General features: G+C 41.2%; 1 pseudogene; it reads right to left on the reverse strand.

The window, feature by feature from the left end:
* Positions 1-1,945: 1,945 nt before the first annotated feature.
* Positions 1,946-5,644, reverse strand: LOC111150357 (annotated as a pseudogene).
* Positions 5,645-19,687: the final 14,043 nt, after the last annotated feature.

A 19,687-nucleotide genomic window follows, 5' to 3' on the forward strand; every position in this document is an offset into this window, starting at 1 on the left:
GATGTAAACCTGGAAGTATTTTTAGCACTTTGGTGATAGTCTCTGAGACGCTAGTCCACTGTCCTCTGGGTGTCGGCCTCACTGAAATAAATTCTTTTCTTGTTTCAACACCACTCCCTTCTCTGCCTTGGGATTTTGTCAGTGGCAAGTGGCCAAACCTGTTTGTTCTGTTTGGGAGCCCCAGAGCCAGGTGCTTTTGCACTCCTGTGCCCCGGCTATACGCTTAGACATAGTACACGTGACTGGGCACCTGGGTGACTCAGTTGGTTAAGCATCTGACTCTTGATTTCAGCTCAGGTCATGATCTCAGGGTCATGGGATCCAAGCCTATGTTCAGCCCCATGTTGGGCTCTACACTCAGCCGGGAGTCTGCTTGGCATTCTTTCCCTCTCTCCGTCTCCCACTCATGCTCCCTCTCCCTCTCAAATAAACAAATAAATCTTTAAACACACACACACACAGAGGACAAGAGGGAAAGGACAAATCTCTTACATGCACATTAACAGCCTTGGCTAGGCCTTGGGTCTCTTGGAGCCACAGCCACACTAATACTTAGGAGGGAAGTGCAGTGAGATTAGGAATTATGTGTTGTTTTACAGTATATCTCATTGCATGGATGTTTTCTTGAGGTTCAGGGGTGACGTAGTGTTGATCTAACCCGTTCTGTGACAACTTACTGGAATCTTCTTGAGGTGGTAAACACTCTAACAGTTAAGTGTTTGACTTAAAACACTTAAAATTTTGCAGCTTCGGCTTCCAACATGTCCCTTAGCAACAGCCTTTACCTCAAGTGGGCATTAAAGGACACGGAAGACAGACAAAGGGAAACAAAAACCATCTCTGGGAGGAAATGGATCAGGGACCAAATAGTACTCTACCAAATGTAGTCAAAGAGTAACCCAGCGCAAGGAACTGGTTCCATAAGTATTCTCTCCTGCTAATCTAAACTTAGAGAGAAAAAGGCCTCTCACCACTCTGGTTCCATTTGCCTCCCCAGATAGCAATTCCAGGAGACGTACGTGGTAAGAAATCTTACCTGCTACTGGCTGAATGTCAGATGTCCCAAGGGTCTCTCAGCTGCAGCAGTGTCAGGGTGACAGGTGCCCAGTGAATGCAAGTTTCCTACAGATGGCATCAGCTGTTGGGGAGGAGGAATTTCCTCTGCCTTTCAAGACCCTCTAGCTGGGAGGTGCCTGGGTGATACAGCTGATGAAGCGTCCTACTCTTGATTTTGGCTCGGGTTGTGATCTCATGGTTGTGAGACCCAGCCCGGCACCTGGCTCCACACACAGCATGGAGTCCACTTGAGAGTCTCTCCCCTCTACCCCTCCCCTCTACCCTGCCTGCTCATGGTCTCTCTCTCAAGTGAATAAATAAATCTTTTTAAAAAAGACCCTCTAGCTCATGTCAAAGTGACATGAGACAGATCATAGAAGAAAGTCAAATTTAATAGTAAACGTACAGTGTATCCACACAGATATAACATTGAGTTATTTCTACTTTTTTACTAAAAAACCATTAAAGTCATTTAAACTTTTTTGCTTAGTGATTAATTTTCTTATACCAATCACGTCCCTAAGATCATCTCTTAGAAGGGGAATTTCTGGGTAAACAGTTTTGATTATATGAGTTTATAGGATTTTGCTTGATTTCTTTCTTTCTTTCTTTCTTTTCTCTTCTTTTTTTTTTTTTTTTTTTGGAGTCCCTGGGTGGGTTCAATGATTTATTTTCTTATGCTGTTATAGTCATGCAGCAAATGATGTTTCATATCCTGTTTTATTTTTAATGAAAATATTTCCCCATGTTATCATATGTGTTCTGTAAAACAATTTTTAAGCTTATTTTTTTAGTAATCTCAGTACCTAACATGGAGCTTCAACCCACGACCCAGAGATTAAGAGTCGTATGTTCTTCCAACTGAGCCAGACAGGTCCCCAATTTTTTTTTCTTATTAATACAGTATTTATTTGTCTTCCCTCTGTCAAACCCTGAGCCAACCACTTTCCCCAGGCTGCCTGGGGAGGTATAGGAAAAGGATTATACAGGGCAGACGAGACATGGGAGAAAGACCTATGGGAGGTGGAGATGGCTCCTTCACATGGCGAAGAGGATGAGAAAGGCCACCATCAGGCAAAAGAGCCCCATGGCCTCCCAGAGGGCAAAGCCCAGAATGGCATAGGTGAAGAGTTGTTGCTTCAGAGAGGGATTCCTGGAAAACCAATGATGAGGCTCCCAAACACAGTCCCAATTCCAGCCCCAGAGCCAGCCACCCCTACCGTGGCAGCCCCAGCCCCAATGAACTTGGCTGCTGTATCGATGTCCCTTGAAATGGCGCTGGTTTGGAAGCTTTGGCTAGGAATAAGTGAGGTCAAGGGACGTGGGGCTGCCAAGATGCTGAGGCCCTTATGAGGTGCCTCATCTGTCAGTGTCTCGGGTGGTTTTAGCACCACTGCAGACAGTGATCGGCTCAACAGCTGAGAGGTGCTCCTGACCAAGAATAGGTCCCCAATTTTTAATATTGTTATGTAGACATAAAGCTGAATCAAGTTAGTCAATTTAATCTACTATTTCAGTTGTGGTACAGTTAGATACTTTCTACTTTTTCACTGGGGTAAAACACACTTTTAGGAATATCTCTTTGTAGAAAGGCTAGTGTATATTTAGGATGACACTTCAGGATAAATTCTCAAAAAAGGAATTACTGCCTCAAAGGCCATGGATATTTCTTTTCTTCTCTCTCTCTCTCTCTCTCTCTCTCTAAGTAAGCTCCATGCCCAGTGTGGAGACTAATGCAGGGCCTGAGCTCAGGGCCCTGAGATCAAGACCTGAGCTGAGATCGACAGTTAGTGCCTAACCTACTGAGCCACTCAGGCACCCTGGAAGTTTCTGACGTTAGTTGATAAATATTGCCAAACTGCTTTCCAAACTAGTTATATCAGTCTACATTGTAATGTGTCATATCTTACATAGGTTAGATATTAGAACAACCTGATGGGCTACAGAACGACTTTCCTTAGAGATCTTTAAAAAGAAAATAAATTTGGGGTGCCTGGGTGGCTCAGTTGGTTAAGCAACTGCCTTCAGCTGAGATAATGATTCCAGAGTCCTGGGATCAAGTCCCACATCAGGCTCTCCACTCAGCAGCAATTCTACTTCTCCTTCTCCCACTGTGATCTCTCCTGCTTTCACTCTCTCTCAAATAAATAAAATCTTTAAAAAAAGAAGAAGAAGAAAAGAAAAGAACTTTCCTGGGGTGCCTGGGTGGCTCAGTCAGTTCGGTGTCTGACTATTGGTTTTTGCTTATGTCATGATCTCAGGGTGGTGGGATTGAACCCCACATCAGGCTGCACACTCAGCAGGGAGTCCGCTTCTCCCTCTTCCTCTCCCTCTGCCCCTTCCCCTGCTTTCTCTTTCTCTGTCTCTCTCTCTGAATCTCTCTGAAATAAATAAATAAACCTTAAAAAAAAAGAAAGCAAATTTCCTTCTCTGTGTTGCAGTTTAAACTTTCACAGACATAAGAAATGTATGCCATCTCTCAATTAAAAAAAAAAGATGTTTAGGGGCTGCTGGGTGGCTCAGTCAATTAAATGTCTGACTCCTGGTTTTCAGCTCAAGTTATGATCTCGGGGTCCTGGCATCGAGCCCCACCTCAGGCTCCCCGCTCAGCAGAGAGTCTGCTTGAGGATTCTTTCTCTCTCTTTCCCTCTGCTCCTCCCCTCAACTCACATGTGTGTATGCTCACACTCTCTCTCTCTCTCTCTCTCAAATAAATATATAAATCTTTTTTTTTTTTTTTAGATTTTATTTATTTATTTGACAGACAGAGACCAGAAGTGGGCAGAGAGGCAGGCAGGGAGAGAGAGAGGGGGGAGCAGGCTCCTGCGAGCAGAGAGCCCGATGCGGGGCTCGACCCCAGGGCCCTGAGATCACGACCTGAGCCGAAGGCAGAGGCCCTAACCCACTGAGCCACCCAGGCGCCCCAAATATGTAAATCTTTTTTAAAAAGACATTTAAATTACAAACACCAGGAAGGTTAACATGGACTTGGTGTTCTTGACCTTCTCTCTTATATCAGATCTTAGATTTGGATTGTGACTTTCTTTCCAAATAAAATGTTACCACATTATCTGTATAAGCAAGGTGGGTATCTATGGACAAGGAAATACTGAGACACAAAGAAAGTTTTTAGGGGTGCCCGGGTGGCTCAGTCGATTAAGCAGCTGCCTTCAGCTTGGGTTATGATCCCAGGGTCCTGAATCTAGCCCTGCATCAGGCTCCCTGCTTAGTGGAGAGCCTGCTTCTCCCTCTCCCTCTGCCTGCCACTCTGCCTACTTGTGCTCTCTATCCCTCTGCAAATAAATAAATAAAAATCTTTTTTAAAAAAGTTTTTAAATTGACTTTCCTATAGCTGTATAATTTATGCTAAATTCACATCTATAGTTTCATGCCTTGGTGAGAAATCTTTGCAATGTTAGTAACATTCAGGTTCACCTCCAGACGGACTAGAAAAACAACAGATTTTTTTTCAAAGATGGAATTCCAGGAAGGAAGGCTCCATCTAAATTCCATCTTTACATGAAAGAAAATATTTTCACATCAAAAGAAGGAATTTCTCATACAAAACAAGTAATACAGGGGCCCTCGCTGACTCAGTCAGTAGAGCATCTGAGTCTTGATCTTGGGGTCATGAGTTTGAGCCCCACATTTAGTGTACAGATTACTTAAAAAAACACTCACACAAAAACCAAAATAATAATAATACATACATACAAGCTAGACTTCAACCTAATATTTTGCAGTGTGTAAGAATCAAGGTTTCCCCTGACAGTCTCTTTTTTTTTTTTAAGATTTTATTTATTTATTTGCCAGAGAGAGAGAGAGAGAGCGAGCACAGGCAGACAGAATGGCAGGCAGAGGCAGAGGGAGAAGCAAGCTCCCTGACGAGCAAGGAGCCCGATGTGGGACTCGATCCCAGGACGCTGGGATCATGACCTGAGCCGAAGGCAGCTGCTTAACCAACTGAGCCACCCAGGCGTCCCATCCCCTGACATTCTCTTAAGATGACTTTAAAATTATAATAATCTATTCTTTCCTTATCAAGAACCATTTTGTGTTATATTTTGTTTAATTTCTAATTTTATTCATTAAAGATTTTTATCTTTATTTATTTTAGAAAGAGAGCAGGGGAGGGGCAGAGGGAGAGGGAGAGAGAGAATCTTAGACTCCCCATTGAGTCCAGAGCTCAACGCAGGGCTGGATTCCACAACCCTGAGATTATGACCTGAGCTAAAATCAAGAGTCAGACGCTTATCTGACTAAGCCACCCAGGCACCCCTTACTTAGTTTTTTAAGTAAACTCTACTCCCTACATGGGGCTTGACTCATGACCCCAAGGTCAAGAATCACACGCTCTATTGACTGAGCCAGCCAGGCAGCCCTGTACTGTATTTTAAACATCAGAATGCTTGGTGTAGGCCAGAGTTTCTCAGCCCTATTAACATTTTGGGTCAGGATCATTCTTTCTTTTGGGGAGCTGACCTGTACGTTGTGGGATGCTTACCAGCATCCCTGGCCTCTGCCCCCCGGATGCCAGCAGCACCCTTCCCCCTCCCCAGTAGTGACCATCAAAAGTGTCTCCAGACATTGCCAGATGTTCCCTGGGGAACACAATTATCCTGGTTGTGGTACATATGGTATATTTTATGTACCACTGGTGTGGTACATATGGTATATTTAATAAACTCTGGTTACATCTAGATGAATGACAGATGGAAAAGGTGGACAGCTTGGATACTAACATCCTTTAATAGATATTTTCATATTAATTTCACTTTTTCAACTTGATCTAATACATTTTAGAAAAATTATATGCCTTGTCACAGCAAATGGAAAATGGGAATCAATTGCTAAGTGTTCCAAATCTATAAGTAGAATATGTGTGTTCCATATAAATTACAGTAAATCTAAATATTTTTAAGGGTTTTAATTATTTTTTTGAGAAAGAATGAGCACAGCAGGGAAAAGGGGCAGAGGGAAGGGTTGAGCAGGGAGCCCAATGTGGGGCTTGATCCCAGGACCCTGGGATAATGACCAGAGACAAAGGCAAATGCTTAACCAACTGAGCCACCCCGGCACCCCAAATCTAAAATTTTAATGAAGAGAGTTTTCTAGCAAAATGCTGGTTAAAAACAATGTAATTCATAATATAATTATCTATAATGTAATTCATAATGTTATCTGTGAATAACAATTTTTTTAGCAAATGGCCTTTTCTGTTTCATTAGATAAAATACCAGGTCAGATATCTGGGTTTTCTTTTTTTAAGATTTTAATTAATTATTTGACAGAGAGAGACACTGTGAGAGAGGGACACACAAACAGGGGGAGTGGAAGAGGGAGAACAGGCTTCCCACTGAACAGGGAGCCCAATGCAGGGCTCCATCCCAGAACCCTGGGCTCATGACCCGATCCAAAGGCAGCCGCTTAACCACTGAGTCACCCAGGCGCCGCTATCTGGGTTTTCTAAGACATTTCAGAAACAATTTCAAAGCTGCTTTGTTTATGAATTCTACTTTCAATCTTGAGAATTCATATGGCATTTCAAATAGGACAATTCAAAATTCCTGTTACAATCAGAATAAATGACACATTTGAATTAAATCCTTAAGAAAAATCTCAAATAATTAAGATTAGCAGTCATATCTTTGGTCTTAAAGTTTAAACCAATTATTTTTGAATTGTATTCTAATAATTGTGCCAATAAATTTAGCCAAAAAATTTTCCTAACATATATTTTCACTATGATAGTATGTCTTTTCTTGAACATTATGAACAAGTCTTTCTGACACCATAAAAGTTGACATGTCACCAGGTCAACCCTCAGGGCTCTGTGCTGGGAGCCTCCCTTTATCCCAATGTTAAAAGGACTTTCTCATACGCTTATGTTCAGTAACATGCCTTCCCAATATCTGAGGGAAAATTGGTAAATATTTGGTATAAAATAGTTTTCTCTGGACTATGTTTAAAATCTTGAATCAGTTAACATGCGTTTGCCTATGAATAAGAATATCCAACTAATGGGGTGCCTGAGTGGCTCAGTGGGTTAAAGCCTCTGCCTTCAGCTCAGGTCATGATCCCAGGGTCCTGGGATTGAGCCCTACATCGGGCTCTCTGCTCCGCGGGGAGCCTGCTTCCCTCTCTCTCTCTGCCTGCCTCTCTGCCTACTTGTGATCTGTGTCTGTCAAATAAATAAATAAAATCTTTAAAAAAAAAGAATATCCAACTAAAAGTGGCAGATATAACAGGAAGTTTAATTGTCTTACCTAACAAGAGGTTTAGAGGTAGGCAGTCATCCCAAGCTAAATAGTGTTGTCAGTGACCCATGCACTTTTGTCTAGTGCTTAATGGCTGCAATATGGTCTCCACAGCTCCCATAGCCTATGAAATGACAGGAAGGAAGAAGTGGGAAAGAAAGCTCTCCCTGAATATCCTGCTTTCATCAGGATGGAAAATCCTTCTAGAAGCATCTAAAGAGAGTGCTGCTGAAGGGCTCACTGACCAAACCTGGTCCACATGGCCTGGCTACCTGCAAGGAGAGCGGGAAAGAGAGTATCTGGCATTATTATCCTCTATTATAGGAGGCAGACCCTGCCAGAAGGTAAAAGAGAGAGAGGAATAGCTTTTTGGTAGGCAACCAAAAGTGTGTGCCATTTCATATTTTGGGAGAATGTTCCTCAATCTAAAAACCTGTGATGTTACCAAAGTTCTATGAGCATTCTAAATAGCTATCTCTTCTCTGTATTTCCCATTTTTTAAAAAGATTTTATTTATTTATTTGAAAGTGAGAAAGAGAGAGAGGGCGCATGTGAGGTGGGGATGGGGGGAAGGGCAGAGGAGAGGGAGAAGCAGACCCCCTGATGAACAGAGAGTCCACATGGGGCATGATCCCAGGATGGAATCATGACCTGAGCCGAAGGCAGACAGACACTTACCTGACTGAGCCTCAGTAGCTCACATGTAGGCAATCTACATGTCTACTGTTCTTTGGGCCATTCAAAAAGATTAACACGGAGCACCTGGCTGGCTCTCACTAGAGTATGTGACTCTTGATGTCAGGGTCATGAGTTCAAGCCCTGCATTGGGCGTAGGGCTTACTAAAAAAAAAAAAAAAAGAAGAAGAAGAAGAAAGAAAGAAAAAAAAAGAAATTAGGTTTCCAGAAATATGTAATTCTAATAGAAATAATGTGGGGTTTTTTTTAAGATTTTATTTTATTTTTTTGACAGACAGAGATCACAAATAGGCAGAGAGGCAGGCAGAGAGAGAGGGGGGAAGCAGGCTCCCCGCTGAGCAGAGAGCCCGATGCGGGGCTCGATCCCAGGATTCTGGGATCATGACCTGAGCAGAAGGCAGAGGCTTTAACCCACTGAGCCACCCAGGCACCCCTAATAGAAATAATGTTAAATAAACCTCCCCTAGAAAAAAAAAATCACCACAAACATTTGAACTACAAGAAAATCTATCAGACTGACACTGCCTGCTGTCATGCTCTCCAAAGATGATTCAAGCTTGGCATCCAGAGATCTCAACTGGCTGGCTCGCCTCAGAACTCAGAAACTGGTTTATAATTTGATCCGACCATTAACCATTCTTTTTCTTTTGTTTCCATAGAAATGCCTCTTATTTAAAACCTGATTGCTTGGGGGCACCTGGGTGGCTCAGTGAGTTAAAGCCTCTGCCTTTGGCTCAGGTTATGGTCTCAGGGTCCTGGGATGGAGCCCCGCATCGGGCTCTCTGCTCAGCGGGAAGCCTGTTTCCTCCTCTCTCTCTGCCTGCTTCTCTGCCTACCTGTGATCTCTGTCTGTCGAGTGAATAAATAAACATCTTTAAAACCTGATAGCTTGAACCATAGGCCTAACTTTGAGAACACAATTGCATCACTGCCTCCTGAAATGACTTTAAATGAACTGACTTATTGCAGAGCTCGTTCAACAAGACAGAATGATCTCCCTGATTAAATTTTATATGTAAAACTTAAGGGAAGTTTCAGAGGAGGAAACTAGGGCCAAGGAAGTATGTCCCAAGATGGGCCACTTTGGCATTAATGTTAGTTTGAGTCAAAAGCAATCAGAACCCGGGGCACCTGGGTGGCTCAGTGGGTTAAAGCCTCTGCCTTCGGCTCAGGTCATGATCCCGGTGTCTTGGGATCGAACCCCGCATCGGGCTCTCTGTTCAGCAGGGAGCCTGCTTCCTCCTCTCTCTCTGCCTGCCTCTCTGCCTACTTCTGATGTCTGTCTGCCAAATAAATAAATAAAATTTAAAAAAAAAAGCAATCAGAACCCACCACATTCAAGAAAAACTATTTACCTCTCCCTCAACTGCTTGTTGGTCCCAGGAAGAGAGCTATTTACAAAGATTCCTCTCTACCCAAGAGACTTAACCACATACTAGAGCAACTTTGTTTTCCAAATACCTCTCACCTTTCTGCTAATGGTCTTTCTCCCCTTTGTATCCAGACACCTACCGGGCTCCTGAGCTCATTTAAGCCTCTTGTTCCTTTACTATCTTTGGGATTTCCTTGTCTGTGGATTCCCCATACTCATGAAATTAAATTTGATTTATTCCTGTTAATCTTTCTCATGTCAGTTTGACTCTTGGTCCAGTTGGAAGGACCTTGAAGGGCAGAAGAAATTTTTCCTCCTTGACACAACCTTTCAAATTTATTCATGATATACCTATCTGGGCTAAAAATGTATCTTTCTTATTTCTGTAAGTTTGCCCTCATCGACCTTACAAGCTCCCGTATTCTGTGTGGACACTGGTAGGAGGAAGAAGATCAAGTCTAATTTATTTACCTGAATTCAATCCTATAAAATGTCTTTGTAAAGAGTCTCTACTTAGATGATTCAGTGAAGAACTCAGTCCTTCAGATTTCCACTCTCTCTCTACTCCTCTCCAAGAAGACATCCAGGTGTGTGAGCAAGGAGTGTGGCTGTCATGACCTCAAAGAGGCAAAGGGCGTATGTTAATCCTCCCAAAGAAAAGCAGAATCCAGATGGCCCCACTTCCGTCTTCTGCTTTCCCAGGAGCCTAGCTAACCTACTTCCTGCCTCAGTACTTCAGCCTGGAAGGAGGAGCTCGGGACAATTGTGTCTTGTGACCTTCTTCCCAAACTCCACTCCACACCACCACCCCCCCCCCCCGCCCGTTTCCCTGTAACTGATCCAGAATTGCTTTTCCCCCTCATTCTTTACAGTCTGGGGGGTCTCCCTTCTACTGTGCACACAGGCCCTATGTATTTAAAAGGAAGCTTTGTCATTTAGAAAGCCCTTTCCCCAAAAAGCCTGAGTTTTCTGTACATTGTCTTACTAAAAAGAGGTGAAGGGCCTCTCTCTTATGAGAGCACCTGTCCATCCTTCCTTTCTTGGGACAGTAAGGTTGATGACTCTGTCAGAAGGCTAGCAGGACCTGGGATTTAAAGGGGGGGGGGACAATCAAAATGCATTGGTTTAGTACCTATAAAACATGTCTCCCAAGGAGACAGGTGAAATTGGATGAACTAAAGAAAAGAGATTCATTTTCTTAGGTGTCTTGTGAGCACCATATCTTTTTCTTCATAGAGACAAAGTATAACTTTCAAAAACATGACCCTAATGAAAATAGAGAATGAATACATGTCACAGGTTTTATGCATTAATGAGAGAAGCGGGAGAATGGTAAATATGGTACAAAGGAGAATTCGAAAGACAGATGTATACGTTCATAAAGGAAAAACATGCTGAAATAAGTTTGCTAAATTAGAAGCAAAACAGGACAATAAATCCAGAACCTCTGCACAGAAATCTTTTGCATCTCTCCTGGACAAAAATCTACAAGTTAACATGTCTGAGCTTTAACCAAGCAGTGTGTTCCTCTCAAGAACTAAATATTTCTTGGGTGGGGCTGTTAGATAAAGGCCTTGAAATAAAGCTTTGGTCCAATGTTCAAAGGACAAGCAGTCATCCTTTTGCTTTGGTTCCAAATGTTAAGTAACTTTTCCTCACATAATGAAATGTTGCATACATCCCACCCACCTTAAGGGTTATAAACCCAGTATGGTGGGAGCTGATGAAATAAAGGGCCATGAATGGATTTATGAAGAGCCTATAGAAATAAAAGATGTGGTTTATTTAAAGCAAGGCCAGTTTTCTGCCTTAGAGGTACACGTGAAGAGGTATTTTTAAAAACCTAAAATTGTGATGTTGCTCTAAAACCTGCAGGTTTTAGAGACATCTTTTTAGTCACGAATTACCCTTTCCTTAGAATCATAATCTAGATTTATTTAATTACGCATAAGTGATTCCATTACCAAAGCAGATTAATCTGGTTAAATGAAACCATAAGGACATGTGATTATTTTTCAATCATAGGTTACGTAGGTTACTACAGCCCATGTAATGTATGCTAGCCTATTTGTTTACTGAAGTGACAAATATTATTTCCTCAGTCAAGCATATTCAGAGTTGGCTTACCTTTAAGGAATTTAGCACAGTTCACATATAAACCACTCTTCAACTGATAGTAGTTTCCAAAACAGATCTGATTTTTAAAAATTTCGTAACGGCTCATTTGTAATACCATCCTCCCTATTCAAATGGTTCTCTTGGTATCCTCTTGGTTAGAGAGCAATGAAAGAAAATGAATATTATAAAAGAACAAAGCCTACTCTGAGTAGCAGTTTCCCCATGGAATTTCATTTTCTGAGTAGAGCACTAGATCATCTGATTAAAAAGCTCAAATTTTCAAACTGTCTCTTGATGTCTATGGTGTGTGTAACATGAGCACGTTTCCATATTAAGGTTATTCAGCTGTGGAAAACACAAGAATGCACACAAAGCTTTTCCTTTAAAAGTTGAAGAAATCTAAGAACGCACATTGGTGTGGCAACGAGAAATCTTTAAATGTTGGCCGCCAACTGCTTGTCAGTGGGTTTTGTTTGTTTGTTTTGTTTTGTTTTTCTTTTGTTTTTCTTTTAGTCTTGCAAGAAAGCAAAGACAAACATTTTTGAAAGCACTGTAACTTAAAGGCATGACCAAAGCTAAGAAATTTAAGTAAGCGTGTCACAGAAACGCAGGAACATAGATTTTTGTTGGCTGATCCAAACAGATAATTAATCATGTTCCTGACAGGGTGGAATGCAGATTTGCCTGCTATTTGCAGAAACTTTAGCAGGCAGGCTAAAAATACTGGACTCTAGACTGGCTTGAGGAGCTATAAGACAGTGATTTCAAGATCTACAGAGTTCTTGGACCAGTAAAAGTTCAAAATAAAGTTGAAGGCCAATATGATGTTAAATCATTTTGGCAAACAATAATATTGTGGGGGAAAATCTTAGTATTTTCAATTTGTAATTGACATCAAATTATGAACTAGTCTGAAAAAAACCCATTTTGGGGTTAGGTTTGGGGTTTTTTGGTTTTGTTTTTTTGTTTGTTTTTTGAGGCTAGTTCATAATTGGATTCACTAGTAGATTTGGGGTCAAGATATCTGTAGGGTAACTTAGGTTCTTTCTCAAACCTTTCATTAGTGACTAATAAGCACATTAAAGTATCTGCCATCCATGACTGATCGAAACAAATGCTACTCCTGAGAAAGGGGAGTGAGATGGGATTGGACTTTGGCTCTAGATTAAGGTCTCGGTTCTTTAGAGTTCTTCTTAGAGATCATCTTGTCTTAAGTAGGATTTTTCTCAAAAGGTGAGGGGAGATGGGAGATTTCAACATTGACCAAATTCTGACTGGGGCATTTATTTGGCTTTCTTCTGACCTACATGACCCTTAAACAAACAAAAATCAAGTCAAATTCCTTGAATGTCTATTACTGTGCTCTGGGGCAAAATTTCTCAAACTTAAAGTCTTAAGAAATAGAGCCTGAGAACTTATCCAAAAGACAGACTTCTGGGTTTAGGACAGTAGGTTCTGAATGAAGTCTGAGATGGCAGCCCTGGAATCCCAGTTTTTTAATGCATATAATGTGATTTTGATACACATGGTCCATGGACTCCCATCTTAAGAAACATTGTTCTAGGAACTCTAAGGAAGTCACACGTCCAATTTCAATAATGGCACACGGGCTAATTCACTTCATCCTTCCTGCTGAACATAATTTACTGACAATATTTTTAGAAGCATAAAAACGCTAACAAAATATTGACAAATTCCTAGGGTGAGACCCTGACAAGGATGGAAGTCCAGAGGAGTGAGCCTGGTCATTTTTGGACATGTTCACCTTATGGACATTAGCCGATCCTGAAGAGACAATTGAAAGGGTAAGCTGTCTTTTTACCAACCTTTATGGAATCAGCAGAACAAAAGTCAGATCACGACCTGACAAGGGTGGAGACCTGGTAAACCATTTCCCATTCCACACGCACACACTCCCCCAGAAGGAAAGGTGAACTGGAAGTGGCTTGCTTAAAAAAATCTCAAATCTTGATCTTGAACTAAAGTGATCCTGGAAAAAAGCAAATGACTATTTTTTTCTACAAGGAAACATCAACCTGGGCATCCACTTTTTTCTACAAATTATTTTTCTACCACACAATTAAAGATAACTAAGCTGTAATAGGAGATGGAAAACCATGAGCAACAACCACCAGGAAAAATTAACAACAAAACAGACTCAGAGGAACTCCATATAGTGGGTAAATTTAAATGATCATTGACTATGTGAAACAGTTATTATGATATCCTGTGGAAATAGACAGATATTTAAAATGCATGCCAATGATAGCCTAAAAGGTTAAGAGGAGGTGAAATCTTTATTTCTCACATTTAGAGGGGAGAAAAGATAGCAGTTAGCATTAGATATTTATAAGTGAAGTGTGCATGTTGTAACTAGGATAGCCACCAAAAGAATAGGAGTACATGATACCTAAACTACAAGAGACTTTAAAATTTAATGATAAAAATCATCAATCCAAAAGAAGGCAAGGAAGGAAAGAAAACAGAACACAGGACAGAAGAAGAGTCATGCATAAGAAGATGGTAGATTTGAATACAATTATACCAGCAATTACATTGACTGTAAGTGGAAGAAATTTTCCAGTGAGAAAACAAAGATTGTGGGGCGCCTGGGTGGCTCAGTTGGTTGAGCAACTGCCTTCGGCTCAGATCATGATCCTGGAGTCCCGGGATCAGGTTGGGCTCCCTGCTCGGCGGGGAGTCTGCTTCTCCCTCTGACCTCTCCTCTCACACTCTCTCTCTCTCTTTCAAATAAATAAATAAAATCTAAAAAAAAAAAAAAGAAAACAAAGATTGTGAGATGAAAAACAAACAAACAAAATCCAACTATGTGTTGTTTAAAGAGCTATATTTAAAACATAATAATATAGAAAGGTAGAAACATTTTCCCCACAATGACTAATGAAAAGGTATACCTATATTAATATCACACAAAATAGACTTCAAAGCAAAAGGCATTATTAGAAATAAAGCAAGTCATTTTTTTAACATTTTTATTTATTTAAGATTTAATTTATTTGAGAGAGCGAGATGGTGAGAGAGCAAGAGCGGAGAGAAGAGGGAGAAACAGACTCCTTGCTGAGCAGGACTCAAGCTGAAGGCAGATGCTTAACCAACTGAGCCACCCAGGAGCCCCAAAGCAACTCCTTTCTTAAGAAAAGACTCAATTTACCAGAAAGATAGAACAATTTTAAATTTCTATGTAGGTAATATCATGGCTTAAAAATACATTAAATAAAAATTGATAATACAACAAGAAGAAGACAGTTCTCGGTTATAGTGGGAGTTTTGTTTGTTTGTTTGTTTGTTTTTGTTAGAGAGAGCGAGCGAGCACAGGCAAAGAATGGTAGGCAGAGGCAAAGGGAGAAGCAGGCTCCCTGGGGAGCAAGTAGCCTGATATGGCACTCTATCCCAGGACGCTGGGATCATGACCCGAGCCGAAGGCAGCCGCTTAACCAACTGAGCCACCCAGGTGTCCCATAGTGGGAGTTTGTTTTTTTTTTTTTAAAGATTTTATTTATTTATTTGACAGACAGAGATCACAAGCAGGCAGAGAGAGAGGAGGAGGCAGGCTCCCTGCTGAGCAGAGAGCCTGATGTGGGGCTTGATCCCAGGACCCTGAGATCATGACCTGAGCAGAAGGCAGAGGCTTAACCCACTGAGCCACCCAGGCACCCCATAGTGGGAGTTTTTAATACAACTTTCTTATTATCAAGTAAACCAACAGACAGAAAGAACAGGATACTCTCCACAGCCCACTTCAGTTATGACCATGTAGAATAACGAACAAGGACAAAGCTAAACTCCAGAGAGGGCCAGGTTTAGAGCATTCTTCCCAGAATGCATAGCCAAGGTCTGACACAAGGACTTCCTTTACTCCAAGACAGGGAATCTGCATTTCTTGTTCAACACAATACATCATTGCTATGAACCTGTGACTGATAAATGCTTTCTATTCTTCTCCTTGCAAAATGGGAATTCTCACTGTAGATAACCTGTTCCCACTCCACATTATATACTGAAAGTTGAGTAATGGTGGAAGAATTACATTCTGTTATATATACTGCTGGTGCTAGACTTGATGGAGAGGACTACACACTACCCAGAGATGCTAAACTTTATTTTATATTCAATGAATGGATTATACTTTGGGCTATCTCTTTAGGGGAGAGATGAATGCATTCTATGTGTGTAAATAAGGGTGTGCATGAATATTTAGATGGCCAGGGCTTTAGAAATGTCAGTTTGCTAATTGTTCCCTGTGTCCATTTTTCCCTTTCTACATTTTAGTAACGGAGCCTCTCTGAGTGTGAGCTCACCATCTGGCTGCCCGGCAAGATACTACATTTCCCAGTCTCCCTTGAAGGTAGGTATGGTCACATGACTGAGTTTGGACCAATGGGATGTGAGCAGAAGTCATGTGTATTTATCTTTAATAAAGATGAAGTTTTCCTGGAGTACCTAGCTGGTTCAGTTGATAGAGTACTCTTCTGGTTGTGAATTTGAGCCTCACATTAGGCGTAGAGATTACTTAAAAATTTTTTTTAAAAAGGGGTGCCTTGGTGGCTCCGTGGGTTAAGTCTCTGCCTTCAGCTCAGGTCATGGTCTCAGGGTCCTGGCATCGAGCCCCGCATGGAGCCCCGCATTGGGCTCTCTGCTCAGCGGGGAACCTGCTTCCCCCTCTCTCTCTGCCTGCCTCTCTGCCTACTTTGTGATCTCTCTATGTCAAATAAATAATAATAATAATAAAATTTTTAAAAATCTTTTAAAAAGATGAAGCTTCTTGCGTGGATTCTCATCGCCACCACCCCCTGCTGCCCCAGTTGAAATGACAATGATTGGAACGATTCCTTGAGTCCTAAGTGGGATGCTGAGAACGGCAGAGCAGACCATCAGTCTAGGTTCCTGTGTATCCTTAATGGAACAGAGCTGGCCTGCCGGCCCTGAACTATTACATAAGAAAGAAAGAAGTTCCTGTCATGTATCAGCTATTGTACTTTGGGGTTCTTTTGCTACAGTGATTTTGCTTGTATCCTAACGAACACAGAGATATGTTACCAAGTAGCAACGGTCAATGGGAAAGGTGAGAAAGAGGAGGAAGCAATTGTTGCGAGCCTTAATAGCAAGCTCAGGAGTCAGGATTGGAGGGGTTTGGTGAGGGGAGGCACTGCAGAGGGGCCGGATGGGTGGTGCTATTGGTAGGGGGCGGGGAGGAGCTAATTGAAGGGCTTCAGCTACCTCATGTGATTTTTATAATTCTTTATCTCCAGGAACAAAAAATAATTCTACATCTCCGGGAGTATCTTTCTCCAGAATTCTATGCTCTCATTTCCAAGGGCTGACCAGAATTTTTCTCTCTGGAGGTCTAATAGGCTCCTCAAACTCAACATTTCAAAGCCTAGCTTTCTTCCCCAGAGAGCCTTTTCTTCTGGTATTCCCTATTCTGGTGAATATTTGCTCCCTTCAATACCACTTGAAGACTCAGTTGTCCTCACTAGAAGCTAAGGTCACCCTAGATTCTTCCTTCATCATCACACCCAGTTTCTCATGAGATCATTTACTTCCATTCTTTTTACTCATTTGACTATTCTCATTGCCATGCCTTGATTTGGGTCTCCATTATCTCTTACCTCAAATATTGCAGGATCCTCCTTTCTAACTGATCTTTCTGATTTCAGTTTCCCCTTTGCTTCTCATTGCTCTCAAGGCTGTTTACCCAAAACACAAACTTGACAATGTCGCTTCACCTGTTCATACACTTTCTCCCATTTCCTATAAGCCAAGGAGGCCAGGCTTATAAGAAAGGTACTGTACAGATCTGGTACCCTTTGAACCCCTGTAAAGCCCTTCAGTGCACTGTGGGCCCTAGGCACACTGGACCTTGGCAGTGTTCTCTGCCTCGAAAGTTCTTGTCCTGTCCTTACTTAATGGACTCATACTCAGCCTTCAAAACTCAACTTAAATATGGCTCATCGGAAAATTTTTCCAGGACCCTCTGGTTTAGTTGCTTAGTTAGTCCCATCAATAACTGATAAATGAATGAATTAATTAAAGATAGAATACTAAGAACTGAATGCCAAAGAACACACCTAGCAGAAAATCAGACAATTTCAAAAGTATAAAATTTTACAACTGAAAAGGAAACTTACAGATTTTATTTTTTTAAAGCTTTTGTTTATTTATTTGAAAGAGACAGAGAGTGAGAGAAAGAGGGTGAGCTGGGGGGTGGGAGAGAGGGGCAGAGGGAGAGGAAGAAGCAGACTCCCCACTGAGCAGGGAACCCAATGTGTGGGGCTTCATCCTGTGACCCTGGGATCATGACCAGAGCCAAAGGGAGATGCTTAACCAACTGAACCACCCAGTTGCCTTGGGAACTTACAGATTTTAAAGATGATCTAAATGTGTTTATAGATGAGGTTCAGAAAAATTACATGACTTTCCCAGGATCGGAGAGCAGAACTAAAAATAAGACATGGGTTTTTTTGTTCCATTTCTCGTTCTGTTTTTCCCACATTTTGCTGTGAAGGTGTTAGAGAATAATTGAAGTTTAATTTAATTTAATTTAAGTTTAAGTTTAATTGGGTTTATATGGAAGGTTGAGTTTAAAGGTTTCGATGTTTTGGCTTGGGGACTAGGTTGTATTTGAAGTCAGATATGGAATGATCAAAATGTCAGTGTAACCTTGTCACAGAGATAATTATCTAAATTATGGGCAGTGTTCCCAGAGAGACAGATAGAGATCCTGTGTACATACCAATGTGGACATCAAAAACCAAAGTGTCCAGTTCAAGGGCTCTAAATATTTTTTGACCCAGGGGCCCTTTCAGTCTGGCTTCTCAGAATAATGTCTGGTTTTTATTTTTATTTTTTTAAAGATTTTATTTTTAAGTAATCTCTACACCCAGCGTGGAGCTCAGACTTACAACTCCAAGATCAAGAGTTGCATGCTCCACTGACTGAGCCAGCCAGGCGCCCCAGAACAATGTTTTTGGATGCATAAAACATCTTACATAGGAATACAAAGGAAACCAATTACATTGAAAATATGGTTACTGAAGTATAAAAATGTATAAATGTGTGATATATGTAGATCTTTATTTAATCTACTAAACACAAGATCTAACAGCAATCTAATAACTACCATGATTTTGATGTAATATTGATCATAAATGATATTTTAAGATATCTGCAAGAACAGTCATGTGATGTGAAAGTACTTGTGATTTCTATTAGTGACAAGTCACAGTTCCTGCTAGCGGGATTGCGGTTTGATACTTATATTTGCAACTGAAGGAAACACTTTTGTTAGGGATCACTGAAAAGGAAGAGCAGATGTTTTTCTTTAACAGTCACTGATCTGCTAAACCTCAGGTTAATAACCCCTGGATTAGTCCAATCTCTTCATTTTAAGGTGAGGAACCTTTTATCTGAAATATGTATAATGAGTTCAAATAAAATTAATTCAAAGAAAACTATGGGTCATGATTTCAGGGTCCTGGGATGGAGCCTCATGTTGGGCCGGGCTCCCTGCTCAGCAGGGGAGTCTGCTTCTCCCTCTGCCCCTCCCCCACCTTGTGCCCTCTCTCTGTCAAATACATAAATAAAAGCTAAAAAAATAAAAACAGTTAGGGCACCTGGGTGGCTCAGTCATTTAAGCATCTGCCTTCGGCTCAGGTCATGATCCTAGGGTCCTGGGATTGACCCCCATGTTGGGCTCCCAGCTCAGTGAGGAGCCTGCTTCTCCCTCTCCTTCTGCTGCTCCCCCTGCTTGTGCTTTCTCTGTCTCTCTGTCAAATAAATAAATAAATACATAAAACTATCTTTAAAAATAAATAAATACAATTTTTAAAAAAAGGAAACCATTGCTAGAGTCTATGCAGTTGGCCTCTCTCAACTCAGCATAACTCCTTTAAGGAACTTGGGTTAAAAACAAACACTTGGAAAAGGGAAGTTACCCTTAAACCACTTCAGCTTTTTTAAAAATTCAAGTATAATTAAAATATAATGTTACATTAGTTTCGTGTGTATGGCATAATGACTCAACAATTCTACACCATGGCTCAGTGCTCGCCACAGTGAGTGTGGTCACCACCTGTCACCAAACAGCGTTATTACAATATTATTGACTATATTCCCCATGCTGTACTTTTCATTTCCATGACTTATTTTTTTTATAACTGAGAGTTTG

Source organism: Enhydra lutris, unplaced genomic scaffold (assembly GCF_002288905.1).
Source record: "Enhydra lutris kenyoni isolate GAN:26980312 unplaced genomic scaffold, ASM228890v2 scaffoldscaffold23, whole genome shotgun sequence".
In the NCBI taxonomy this organism is placed as follows: domain Eukaryota; kingdom Metazoa; phylum Chordata; class Mammalia; order Carnivora; family Mustelidae; genus Enhydra; species Enhydra lutris.